We start from the raw sequence: 12,879 nt of genomic DNA, 5'->3' as shown, positions 1-12,879 counted from the left end.
GTAATTAATTTTAATGGCACAGTGCATAAATGGCAAGTCCACCTTCTGACAGGGGAAATTTGGCACTTCTCTTCCAGGTTCCTGCAGGAACAGAAGGGATGTTCTCCCACTGCAGGAGCACAGGCCACCACCAGATTATTGGGAATAATGTATCCTACTGATTCCCTGGCTACACCTGGGGGGTGACCCACTTCTCTGGAGGAACAGTCACAAACGGGAAGCCAAAAAAGCAGCTTTTCTTCTGCAAGTGCAGTTTAACAAACAGCCAACCCGGTGCGTTAGGGGATGAATCACATCTTGGGATTCCTCTCTCCCCGGGCACCTTGCAGCAAACTTCCTGCTCCTCTTGGTGCTCCAGATCACAGGAACACTCAGATTCCCGAGGGTGAAAGAATTTGGAAAGGTAAAGGCAGATCTTTTCTTTTTGTGAGCAGGGCCAGCCCCCAGGGAATGGCTGGAGCTGTGTCAGGGCAGGCTCAGGGTGGATCTCAGGGCAAGGTTCTTCCCCCAGAGGCTGGTTGGCACTGAACAGGCTCCCCAGGGCAGTGGGCACAGCCCCAAGGCTGCCAGAGCTCGTGGTGGGTTATTTTGAGGTGCCCTGTGAAGGGTCTGGAGCTGCACTGGATGGTCCTTGTGGGTCCCTGCCCGCTCGGGACGTTCTGGGGTTCGGTGATTCTGGGGTTGTTTCTTATCCTGGAAACAGAAGTTGTTCTTTTCATGGAAAATATCAACTGAGGCAGTTTTTTAAAAGATGAGGAGCCTGGGTTGCTGATGAAAAAATATCTGAATAGGTCCTTTATAGGTGTGAGGAGATGCTGCCAGCCTGGCACAGGAAGGGGTGTGAAACCTGGGCACTGCCACGCCCTGGAGCACCAAAGACCTCAGGGCAGTCCAAAGCTGGTGTTGAAGCGGGGTGAGAGGATATTTGTAAATAATCATTTGAAATGTCATGAATCAGGTGCTTCTCGCTTTTTTTTTTTTTCTCTTTTCCTTTCTTACATCACATTTTCACTCATCTGTCCCTGTTCCCTGGGAGCAGAGCCCGACCCCCCCCGGCTCCCCCCTCCTGTCAGGGATTGCAGAGCCAGAAGGTCCCCCCTGAGCCTCCTTTTCTCCAGGCTGAGCCCCCCCAGCTCCCTCAGCTCCTCACAGGAATTATTCCAAGCAGGGAGCCCATGGACAGAGCTGTGCACGCCACCAGGTGCCCCCATAAACCCTGATTTTCCAGTGACTGAACAACCTGGAATTCCTGCATTGAGCCTCAAACCATTAAATCTCCTTTAGGCCCCTCTTATATCTTGCTGAACTTTTCTTCCCAAACCCCATCACTCAGAAGTTGCTAATGCCCTGAAGGGTGAAGCTTTATTTGCCTTTCCAGGACACGTGGTTGTTTATTTATTGAGGCAGAGAAAATGAGTCTTTGTTGAGTCTTTGCTGTGACGAGTCCCGGATCACCGTAATTATCCAATTGATTTTGAAATTCCACAGAGCTCTTGGCTTTGCTGGCATCTTGCAGGTTTGAAGGGAGCACTAAGTTATAATGAACAGCATGTGTCTTGATGGGTTTTTTTACATAACATTTCCTAATAATTCCTCAGACAGGGCCTGTTTCCCTCTCTGCTCTGTCCTTGAGAAGAAGGTTAAGTAGATAACCCACTGGTTTGCAGCACTTTTTGCTGGATCTTGGGGGAAATGAACACCTGCTGCTGCCAAATTTATCTCCTTGGCCATCTCCTGGTGAGGCTGGTACTTCATGTTGTCATGTTCAAGCAGTCACAATGGATTTAAGAAGCTGTGCATTAATCCTGGGTTCAACTAATGTACCACAGGGTTCTAATCATTTTCCCTTCTCCTTTTCCACTTCTCTCCACAAAAATCCTGTGACTCAATCTCCTCCTCCTCTTCTACCCTTCATTTGTCAGGTGTGAGATGTTCACTTTATGTTAGTTCTTTTCCCAATATTCTAGAAAAGATCCTGACATTATTTATTTTCAATGAATTTTAAATTCTGAGTTTAAAGCCACCAGTTCTATTATATGCAACAAACTTAATGGTAACTAAACTTTAAAATACTGTATGTAGCTCTACAAAGCTTTTTTGCTCTCCATAGAGGTGCATTTTGTTCATTTACATAGAAATGACATTAAGAAGATACACACTGTCAGCAAAAATTAAGCTGTAGAACGGAACAATTTATTTCTTGTTTTGAAAGAACTCCGGCATTTTCTTGTCTCCCGGGATCAATTTTTTAGTGCTGGGATTTCAATGACATCTAAACTATTTCCTGTGAGACAACTCTCTAAAGAAAGAAATCCGAGCTGAAAAATGAAGGGTTTTCAATACTGATGCTATTTTGATAGACAAATGAATAAGTGCAAATGTAGAATAAATATTAAGGGTATATATTAAAGTTGGATCTTGGCTAAGGAATACTCAGGAAAACCACTTTGCACTTCTAATTCTGTCTCGTTTTTACATGTCAGATAGTATTTAACTGCAGGAATGCCCAGGAATGAGGGATTTCATTGCAGTGGAACTGGAGTTTCCCAGATGAGCCAGCTCAGGGATGGCCACTTTGCAAAGTGAGATGTGCTCTTGTGTCTCCAGAGTTTACAGAACGTTCTTTGGGTTTGATTTGCTGCACATTTGTGTTCTGCTTCCCAGATCAACCTGGGTTGTATGTTTGTTTATTATCTGTATATTTATTACACGTTTGTTTATTATCTGTATATTTACTATATGTTTATCATCTGTGTTCGGTTCTGCAGAAATGCACAGAATTAAAGCGTCAGAATAATGAATAATAAAGAAATAGGATCAGATTCAGCCACTTCATCTGCACAGAACCACATCATTGCTCACCCTCTGCCTTTCTGCTGTGTTATTTCCAATTTGATAAGATAATAATAATAATTACATTAGTTGATAATGATTACTGGGAGTTCTTCTATGGCCAAGCATATGGCAAAAGCAGGAAGGAGCTCAACAGCCTGCATTTCACCTAAAAACATCTCAAATATTTTGTGCAGCAATTCCTTGTAATTCCCTGCATCTTTTTTTCCCACAGTCATCATTTTAACAAGTGAAACTTTTGGGTTCGTGCAACTGCCTGAGTTAATTTAATTTATGTATGCAAATATGCAAAGGGAGAGTTCCTGAAGGCCAACCCTTGTCTGATGAGGCTTATCTTCCTTTCTTCCCTCTCAGTAATGGAGAGGATTAATCAGCCTCATCACTTTCTTGATTGCTGTAACTTAGTTTTTTTTCTGAGTTAGGCTCTGCACTGACCAGAGCTGGAGCCTGGGCCCTGCAGGATATTTAAAATTACTGAACAGCCCATGGAATGTGTGAATTAGAGCCTCTTTCCCCCATGTTTCCATGTCATGTCGATGCCTGTCCGTGGACACGAAGAGAGAGATTGAATTTTTGGAAACACTTGTGCTCACCTGCAAACACACAATTGGAAACAACTAGAATTTGAAAGAACTATTCCAAATTATGTGCCAGCAGGAAGTTAAACCATCCTGGACCACCGGATTCCCAGTGAATATAAAATAGCAGTTAAGCACAAATACTCTTATAAGTACTTTTGTTTCATGTTAAAACATATTAGTTTGCCTTCTCCTCCCCCTGATAAAATCCCTTCAGCCTTCCCTTCATGGAATCCCAGAATGGTTTGGTTTGGAGGGACTTTAAAGCCCATCCAGTCTTCGATGTGAGTTTGTGGGAGGAAGCAGGAGGTGGAGGAGAACTAAAAATTCTGATCCAAAAATAACATTAAAAGGGGCAGCTGCAGGACAGTTGCAAACAAACACAACCGAATGGTACCTGCAGGATAAATCCACGTTAAAAATTAAAAGGACATAATTGCAGTTTCGAATCCACAGGATAAAAAAGCTTAGAAAATCTGTCCCATGTGCACAAGTCACCATAACCCTCCCAAAAGCTCAGGTATTTTCACTTCACAGCCCCAAAACAGCAGGAAGAGAGAACAGAATATAGTGTGTAGAGTTGTTTTGTCCTTTCATTACCTTCTTCTAGGGGTCTCCTTCTTCAGAAAATGTGTGTTTCTTGGTTGTGTTTGTCTGGGGCATTTTTAGGAGATTGAGTGATCTGAGTAACTTTAAAATAATTATTCCATACACAAAATATATTTGGTGTGCTGGGATTCTCCCTCACCTTTGGCATATCCCCTGCTGCCTTTCATGCCATTTCCCAAATCTAAGCTGGGTTTTCCATCCAGCTGAGCCAACACTGCCATTAACAAAGGATTTCTGACAGTCTCCATTAAATCTTTTGTGATCTGACTCCCAAGTGAAGCCAGAGGTGGGACTTGCTGATCTTGAGGGTCTTTTCCAACCTGAATGGTAAGGAAATGATTATTTGAGTGGAAGGTGCAGCTTGTTTGGACTTTCCCATAGAAAAATATCTAGAATCATGGAATCATTAAGGTTGGAAAAGCTCTCCAGGGTCATCCAGTCCAGCCATTCCCCCAGCACTGCCAGGGACACTTCTCTGTGCCACCAAAACACACGGCCTTGGAGAGCACCAGACATCCCAGATTTCCAGTTATTTCAGTGCTGGGAAGGCACCTCTTTCCAGCAGGGCCCACAACAGGAAAATTATTTCTCTGTGGATATTTTTAAGTGTAAAGGAAATCCAAGCTCAGCAGCACAGGCTGAAAGTCTCAAATCAGAAGATAAAAGAAACATCCTCTTTCCCTTTCCTAAGCCCTTCCCAAGTTGTATCCCTGCAAGTGAGATCACACTGGAGATTTTAAAGCCTTTCCGAAAAACTCAGAGTTTGGTGTCATAAAACTCACAGCCAATGTTGATTTACTGACTAAAAATGTGCCTTTCCATAAGTGAAAATAAGGAAATCCTGGACGTTCTTATGTTGATCAATCCTGATTTTTTTTTGTTTGTTTCCTTTCCTGGGAGTTTTTGCACACATGGCTAATGGAAACTTGATCAGGTGCTTCTTCTAAAGACTTTTTACAGCAATTCATCTGTCAAGTGTGGAAGACAGGTGAGAAAGGAAATTGCTTATATTTTATGAAAGGTTTCTTATTTTAGAAGGGGAAAAAATAGTTATGAGTCACCTTAAGTGCAGACTATTATCTTTCACGGACACTGGACAGCAGTTTTTCAACCTTTCCCATCATGTCTCTCCCTAAAACGTTCCAGGAGGCTCCAGCAGGGGAAAAATTAAGCACACTGGTGTCATGGTTGTCTCCTGAAGGAAATGTTATCCACATATCACCAATGTCTGATCCATAACTTTGCTGTTGGATAGTTGGAAAGTTCGTTTCTTTCCAGTCTATGAGTCTGAGACATTTCATACACATTATACACAGTATGAGAAAAAGGTACTTTTATGTTGCCTCCCCATTTACTGCTTTGATGTTTGTTTAGCAGGTTGAAAGAAAGAGGAAAACCAGAAAAAAAAAAAAAAAACAAAAGACCTTATAAATCTTTAAAAATCCCTAAGTTTGTGCTTTTTTTTTTTTTGTCCCTTTTGCTACAAAGTTCCATTCATAATGGAACTGCTAAAAAAAGGCCTTTAAACCTTTATGGTTTTTGCCTGGGTTGAATAAAACAAAGCCACTGAATGTCTCTAACAGGCCGTAAAGGAGGAAGCACTTTTGTGTCAGCTGAAGATAAACTGTTTATCTAAAAGCTTAAAAAGGGAATAAACCAGCCTGAAACCTTAAGGAAGCACTTCAGTGTGAAACAAAGAAGTGCAGAATTAGTCTCAGAATTGGGAGCAAATCCCCGGGGGCTGCTGATAGTCCCTGCTCTGTGTGAATCTGGGGGGCTGTGCAAGGCCAGGTGTGGATATTTTTTACTTGGGGCTGGCAAAGGGTGTTTGTCCTTCAGCTGTGTATGCAGGAGAAGGGCTGGAGGAAATACAACCCCAAAATGGCTAATTGGAAAGGAATGCAGATGTTTCATTCAGTTGCAAATGCTGGCACTGCTGTTCAGAGGAGACCCCGACAGCATCTCATCCTTTTGTGACTACAAAGCAGCGATGGAGTGAGCAGGCACTGACAGTGCTCCTGGAAATAAAGGAGCTCCTGGGCACAGAATAATTCCACTGCCAATTCCAACATTGCAACCCCCGAGCTGGAATTTACATGACAGTGTAGAGCAAGAAACCCTTCAGAGCAGAGAAATAGGTGCCCCCACCTGCCCACACACAGCCTTTGCTGTACCTGATGAGATACATTCTCTACTCTGATCCCACTTTATGGCTCTTTGTGGCTCCATGGAACTGCTCAGATATTCCTTTAGACCGGAAAACAAAGCAGGACAACTTTAACATCACACAATCACAGAGTCATAAAATGGCCTGGGTTGGAAGGCACCTCAAAGCTCATCTTATTCCACCCACTGCCATGGGCAGGGACACCTTTCATGAGCCCAGGTTGCTCCAAGTCCCGTCCAACCTGGCCTGGGACAGTTCAGGGATGGGGCAGCCACAGCTCTATATGTAGGTTCTACTTCTGTTCCTGGTGAATGCTTGAATTTTTAGTTGGAGGGGAAGAAAACTTTGGAAATGTAAATTCAGTTGCACGAAAAAAAAAAAAACAACTGTGCAGGAGTGAATCACAGAATCAGGAAGGCTGGAAAAGACCTCCAAGGTCAAATCTCCCCTCTGACCAAATACCACCATTCCCACTAACCCACTGAAACATTCTCCAGCTACTGAACCAGTTACCTTTGTGGCTTAATATTTGATGGGGATTGAGATAGATGGGGACATGTGTGGGACTCATTCTGGTTGAACTTGATGATCCTGAAGGTCTTTTGCAGCCTTAGTGACTCTGTGAGTCTGTGATTCAGAGAAGTTGATGGATGAAGGCTTTGCCTCCAGATTCCCTGACAGATTGGCTCTCCCCAGCCCTGCAGCACTGGCACGGGGCCATCTTAAGAGCATAAACACACCCCAAAGTCTCTGGTGGGTGAGATGGCTCATTTCACAGACTGACACTTTGGTCCCCGTCCATATTTGCACGGCTGGGTGGTTTGGAAGAGCAGCAGGTTCAGTGCTGATCACACAACTGCAGCCTGTCTTCCTGCAGCCAAAAGCCAATAAAAATCCCCACCAAAGGACTTAGTAAAACACTCTGATGTCCTGCAAGAGGAGTGACACACTGGCTTCACCTGCACTGCAGCTGCAGCTCCGCGGGCTCCTCGGGAGCCCATTCCCAAACAAAAGCTGCCCTATGCTGATCTGCAGAATGTGATTGATGCCCATTCAACTCGGTGCAAGCAACTTATTTGCTAATTAGTTCCTCCTTTCAGCACTTTTGAGCACACATTGGAGGTGATTTGCTCCTTGGGAATCGGTTCCAATGGATTGGCTTCAATTATTCATCGCTGGTACTCACAGGGAGACAAGGAGCTTTCCTCCATGGCAGTGTCTTCTCCACCTGAGGCTGGATGCTGAGTCTGCTTTAATTTCTGTTTGCTGAGACATGAATATGTTGTTCTTTGTGTTTCCCATGTGTTATTAATTAAATCAGAGACAAACCCCACGCCCCACAACCATGAGAGGGGAACTTTGTCATATTGAATCCCAGAATAGTTTGGGTGGGAAGGGACTTTAAAGCCCATCCAGTGCCACCCCCTGCCCTGGGCAGGGACACCTTCCGCCAGCCCAGGTTGCTCCAAGCCCCGTCCAACCTGGCCTGGGACACTCCCAGGGATCCAGGGGCAGCCACAGCTTCTCTGGGAAAAGCAGAAGTAAACACAGTCAGTGCAAATCCAAGAGCCATTTGTCTTTGGCACATCCCAGTTCCCAGATTGGAGGGATCAGATCAAACTGACACCGTCATCTGTCCTGTGAACACTGAAAACAAACCCAGCGTGGATGGACGATAATGGGACAGAAAATCAGGGAGATTATCACACATGGGCTGTTTCAGGAGGACAAGGTGAACGGAGGTGGCTCAAAGCCAGAAATTTACAGGAGTGATTTTGATGAAAGACCAGTTGTGGCACAAAATTGGAACGAGACGACAGGACAGATTGATGAGACAGAACCTTCCTGTACAGAATGTGAGCTTCTCAGAGCCCCCTGATGGGACAGATCCTGCCTTTTGCAGGGTAACCTGAGAGAGGGGAACAGCCAAAATCTTACTTAACAAGAAACCAAAATTCATATTTTTGGATTCCGAAACTTGAAATGATTTCTTAACTTCTAATTAATTGTACAATTACCTCTTGATTGTCAGAAAGTAGACCTGGGTGGGCAAACAGAGTTAAACACGGGTTTACCACTTTTAGAGAGTGCAAAATTGCATATAAAGTATTAATAAAACCCTGAAAGGCTGACAAATAATATTAATTTGTGTCTCTCTTAGAAGAGAATAACTGAGCAGATTGTTTTCCTGTATTGCTGGTTTCATTATCTGAGTATCTGGAATCTTATTTTCAAAGGAGCTTGAATGAAAAAAAGAGCATCTGCACTGTGAGTTGCCTTGAGTTTATTGAAAATTCTCATTTATCCTAATCTTGTGACAACTGGTGATGACTAAATTAAGAAATAACTTGGCAAGTGGGACATTTGATAAACTGCTTGGAGAAATACCTTTCTCCAGCTGTGGTGAAAAAATTTAACTGAAGACATACTTCAAAAATTGATATTAATTAGAAGAAATTATGATTAAGTAGAGGCTTTTTGGGGTAATGATTAAACACAGGATAGTTCTGAGGTGACAGTGGCCTCACATCTCCTGCCATCAGTAAAACATGGTATATAAAAGAAAAAATACTGGTCAAATACAGGAAAAATTTATGAACTATGAGGGATTTTAACAATAAAGTACCTATTTAGCATTAAAAAAATAGAAATAATTACTTCCAAAGCAATAACACTTTCCTACCTTTCCTGTCAAACTTGTCAGGGTAAGATCACTATGGGACACTAATTATTCTAAAATACTTATAATACAAATAAAACCATTAGAGTGGAGTCTCGTTTCATAGAAATGGAAGGATTTGCATAAATCAGTTTATTTCCCTGAACAAAGTGTCCTGTTGTTTTTGAGTGTGAGATTATTCCTTCATCTTCAGGAGAATGGAAGGTTAAAAGTCAAAGAAGAAACCAGGTATGAACGGAGCATAAAAATCTGTGTCAAATGTTTGTGGGGGAAAATGCGTTTGGTTGGTGTTGTGATGTTACATTAATCAATAACAGTAATTGATGATGGCATTCTGCCTGAAAAAATCTGATTTATTGATTAAAAACCAATATAATTGATCACTGATCTCAGTGGTGGAACTTCACCCCAGCCAGTGCCGCCCTCTGTGGGTTCTGTGATTTTCACAGGCAGCATCTTCGGAGGATGATCAGATGGACTGTTCCCTACCAGTAGTTTCACAGCTGAAAAAAATGAAATATTTGAAGGCAAACAGTAGCTCCAGGAGCTGCCTACGCCAAAACCTTAAATCTGCAGCAGAAAATGAACCTGTTAATGGTGAATGGAAGGATCAGAGCCCGTCCTGGCTTCGGGCACACGTTCATTTTGTAGTGTAACATGTTGAAAAGTTTATAACCCTCCCAGCTTGATTTTTTTTTTTCAGAGCCCCAGTTAAAGGGCTGTGATATTCTGGTGGTTTGATCCAGAAAATAGACAATGTCTGCTGCTGACAGCCAGCAAATGATCCACCAGATGCTTGGAGCTGCAGCTCCAGAGCCCGGCCATGGTTTTAAAAGTGAAGAATTAAAATCTCTCCCCTTCAGCAGCAAAGAAATGGCTCGTTAGTGCCATAAAGGAGGAAGGGAAGGCACATCTCTGCTATGAATAGGACTCTACATCTCTCATTAGCTCCAGTCATTAATAGCCTTAGGAGGGACTGAGTTTCCAGACTGATGGATCTGAGGTTTATGGCCACAGAACGTGGGCATGGGGCTTGTTTGCAAATGTTCTCCCTGTTTTTCAGCTTCTCCTCCAGGAGCTTCTCCCTGCCAGAAGCCAAAAAAGGCTTTTTGAAAAAAAAGTTGAATTTACTCCTGCCTTACAAAAATGGGAGAGTCTTGAACAGAACAAAATCAGCAGTTCCCGTGGTTGTATTTCCCTTCCCCCAGGAAATCCTACACAACACTTCACTTCTGGTTGTGTCTGTCCCCACATGGCCCAGCTTTCAAGATTTCCTCTCCCAAATCTCAAGCTAAAATTGCCTTGGCAAATACAAAAGCTTGAAGATTAATGCCTTTTAAAAAATAAAGTCTTACTTCACAAGGAAATTCTTGCCATCTTTGGGTCCCTCACAGATCTACCCTGGAGAGAACCGTGGTGGGTCAGAGAATACCCTGAGCTGGAAGGGACCCCCAAGCATCATCAGCTTTATTTTAATGCCAGTGCTTCCACATTTTTTTAATATCCCCACATCAGGACACTCCTTTTCAAGGACAATTACACCAATAAATCTGACTTGCTTATTTAATTGGGGGTAATAACTTTTAATATATCCTAGTTGAAAAGTAATATTCTGAGTTTATTTGCAGGAGTGCTATTTAAGTTCTCCTCAAGTGGGTGCTTTTATGTGGGACATGAACATCCCATCTGCAAAAAAGGTGGATCTACTGCAACTTAGAGCAGCTCATTATCCTGTCTATAGAAAATCTTGTTTTTCCCAAGTTAGGCAGTTCCCTGAAAGTTTTCTGTCAGGAATTAAAAATCTCAAACATGTTTTTTAAAATCTTTCTGCAGCAAATTTTTCCTTTTACTGTGAATTCAACTGCAAGGTGGAATTAGAAAGGAAACAATGTATTTTTTTTTATACACAGGCACTAAATGTTTCCTGCTTTCCTGGTTTTCCAAGAGAATAGAAATTCTGTTTAAAATTTGGACAGAATGTAATAATCTTTTATTCATTCTATGAGACAAGCAGTGATATTTCATACCAGTTTTATGAACTAACAAGCACATGGGAGAGTGGAAAAAAATAAAAAAAAAAAACAAGTTACATTGACAGGTTCCAAAATAACAATTAGTCACGGAGAACCATTTCCAATCCGTTTGTGATGGCACAAGTAAAACCCCAGGTTTGGTGGGAGCTGAAAACTGCACTTCTTTTCAGACAAATATATTTTATCCACTGATGGGTAACAGTTTGGATAGAAAAGCAATTCCAGCTTGCAGGTCACAGATATATAGAATTAGAGAAACGTGCTGGGGTAGAAAAAGACAAAGAAAACAAATGCGAGGGCATATTAAAATAAATTTGTTTTTAAGGCTACAATGGCTGTTTCCTCAGTTTTCATTGAAATTGTATTTATTTGTTTTTATTAAATGGTAATCCCTTGGATGTGACAGTGTCTGGAGCTGCAGTCTCGGAATGGGAAATTAAAATGTGCAGTTTCAGCTACAGGGGCTTATCTTCAATAATGGAACTACCCAAGCAAAACTTGCCTTTATTGAGAGTTTCACCAGCAGATGGGCTCTGGCCAGAATGGAAACCTACTGAAGTAAGAAACTTTTTGGCTCTTAATCAGCACAAGTTTTTTTTTTTTTTTCCTATTTATGCCCCACCTTCAAGTCCCATTAAATTTCTGGAGGTGCTTTTACCTCTCTGGTCACCATGAAAGACAATGAATATATAACACATTTTATGCTTGACCATATTTTATGCAACTTTTTTTTTTGGCTATTAAACAACTATACAGGTTATACATACATTAAAAAAAAAAAGAGGCTTAATCTGACTGTTGATTTAAAGCAATGTTTTCATGTGCTTAAATTAACGGGGCCATCAAATAAAACCTTCTGCTTGAAGGTGGTGGCTTGGTCACAGTCACAGTGTGTTTGGAATAAAGTGTGACTGAGATTTTGGAAAGAATAATGATTTCCTGGCAAATTAGGGAGGAAAATTGCTCCTGTTACATGCATTTAACAGGAAAAATTATGAACTCAGTGCACCAATGATTGAAGGGCTGGAGAAACAGAGGAACACTGAGAAACACTGGAGTAAAAATGGCAATTTTTTTACTTAAAAAAAAGAGTGTTTTAATAAACAACGTTGATGTGGAGTGAAATTCTCAGGGCTGATGAACTCCTGCAGTGTTGCCTTCAAGGTCCCTGTTCATGGCGGGCACTGGAATCCAACCCAGCTCCCACTTCCCTCAGATCCACATGGAATGGGAGCAGAAGCTCCCAGCCACCCCCACACATGTTCATCCCCAGAGGAGCAGCACCAGGTCAAAGAAAAATCCTTTACGTGCCATTTACTGATTTGTTGTTTGTTTTTTCGTTCCTCAGAGAAATAGCATTTATTTACATGAACTTCATTTACTGTCGATGGAAATTTGGTACCAGCACTGGAGGCTAAACAGTGATCTGGAGCTCGCAATAAAAAACTTGGAGTAAAACTGTGTAATTAAAGCTAAAGTGAGAGCATGAAACAAATCTCTGCATCTATCTGCATGCACGTGATTAGACACCGTGTCCGTTGCTGCCTCGTGGACGTGTGAGCTCCCAAAATGGAATGGGAATGGAACAGGAATGAAACAGGAGCTCTGCCTCGCCCAGTGAGGGAGAGAATTAAATCTTCATAGCCGGGGTTTACTCGAGGAGCATTGAAATCAATCTCTTTAAAAGACATTTTTAAGGACATAAACAAGTGTTGTATATACCCACAGCAAAAATTAAATGTAAAAATGTATTGCCTCTGAGGCAGAACAAAATAGTTGCTCGCAGTGAGCAATATTGCCGAGTCGCAGCATGGGCTTGGAATTCTATTTCACTGAAGAAGCTCTGAAAAAGAAAAACACATTAATAATAAGCTTCTGTCTGTGATAATGGAAGTTCTGAAATCCTTGATTTTAGAGTGCCATGTAAGTGAGGAAAATCTTTATGGGCTTTTTTTTTTT

The sequence above is a fragment of the Empidonax traillii genome, unplaced genomic scaffold (assembly GCF_003031625.1).
Source record: "Empidonax traillii isolate 1590-97213 ecotype Southwest subspecies unplaced genomic scaffold, ASM303162v1 scaffold734:size1267433, whole genome shotgun sequence".
In the NCBI taxonomy this organism is placed as follows: domain Eukaryota; kingdom Metazoa; phylum Chordata; class Aves; order Passeriformes; family Tyrannidae; genus Empidonax; species Empidonax traillii.
Note: the sequence above shows the minus strand (reverse complement) of the source record.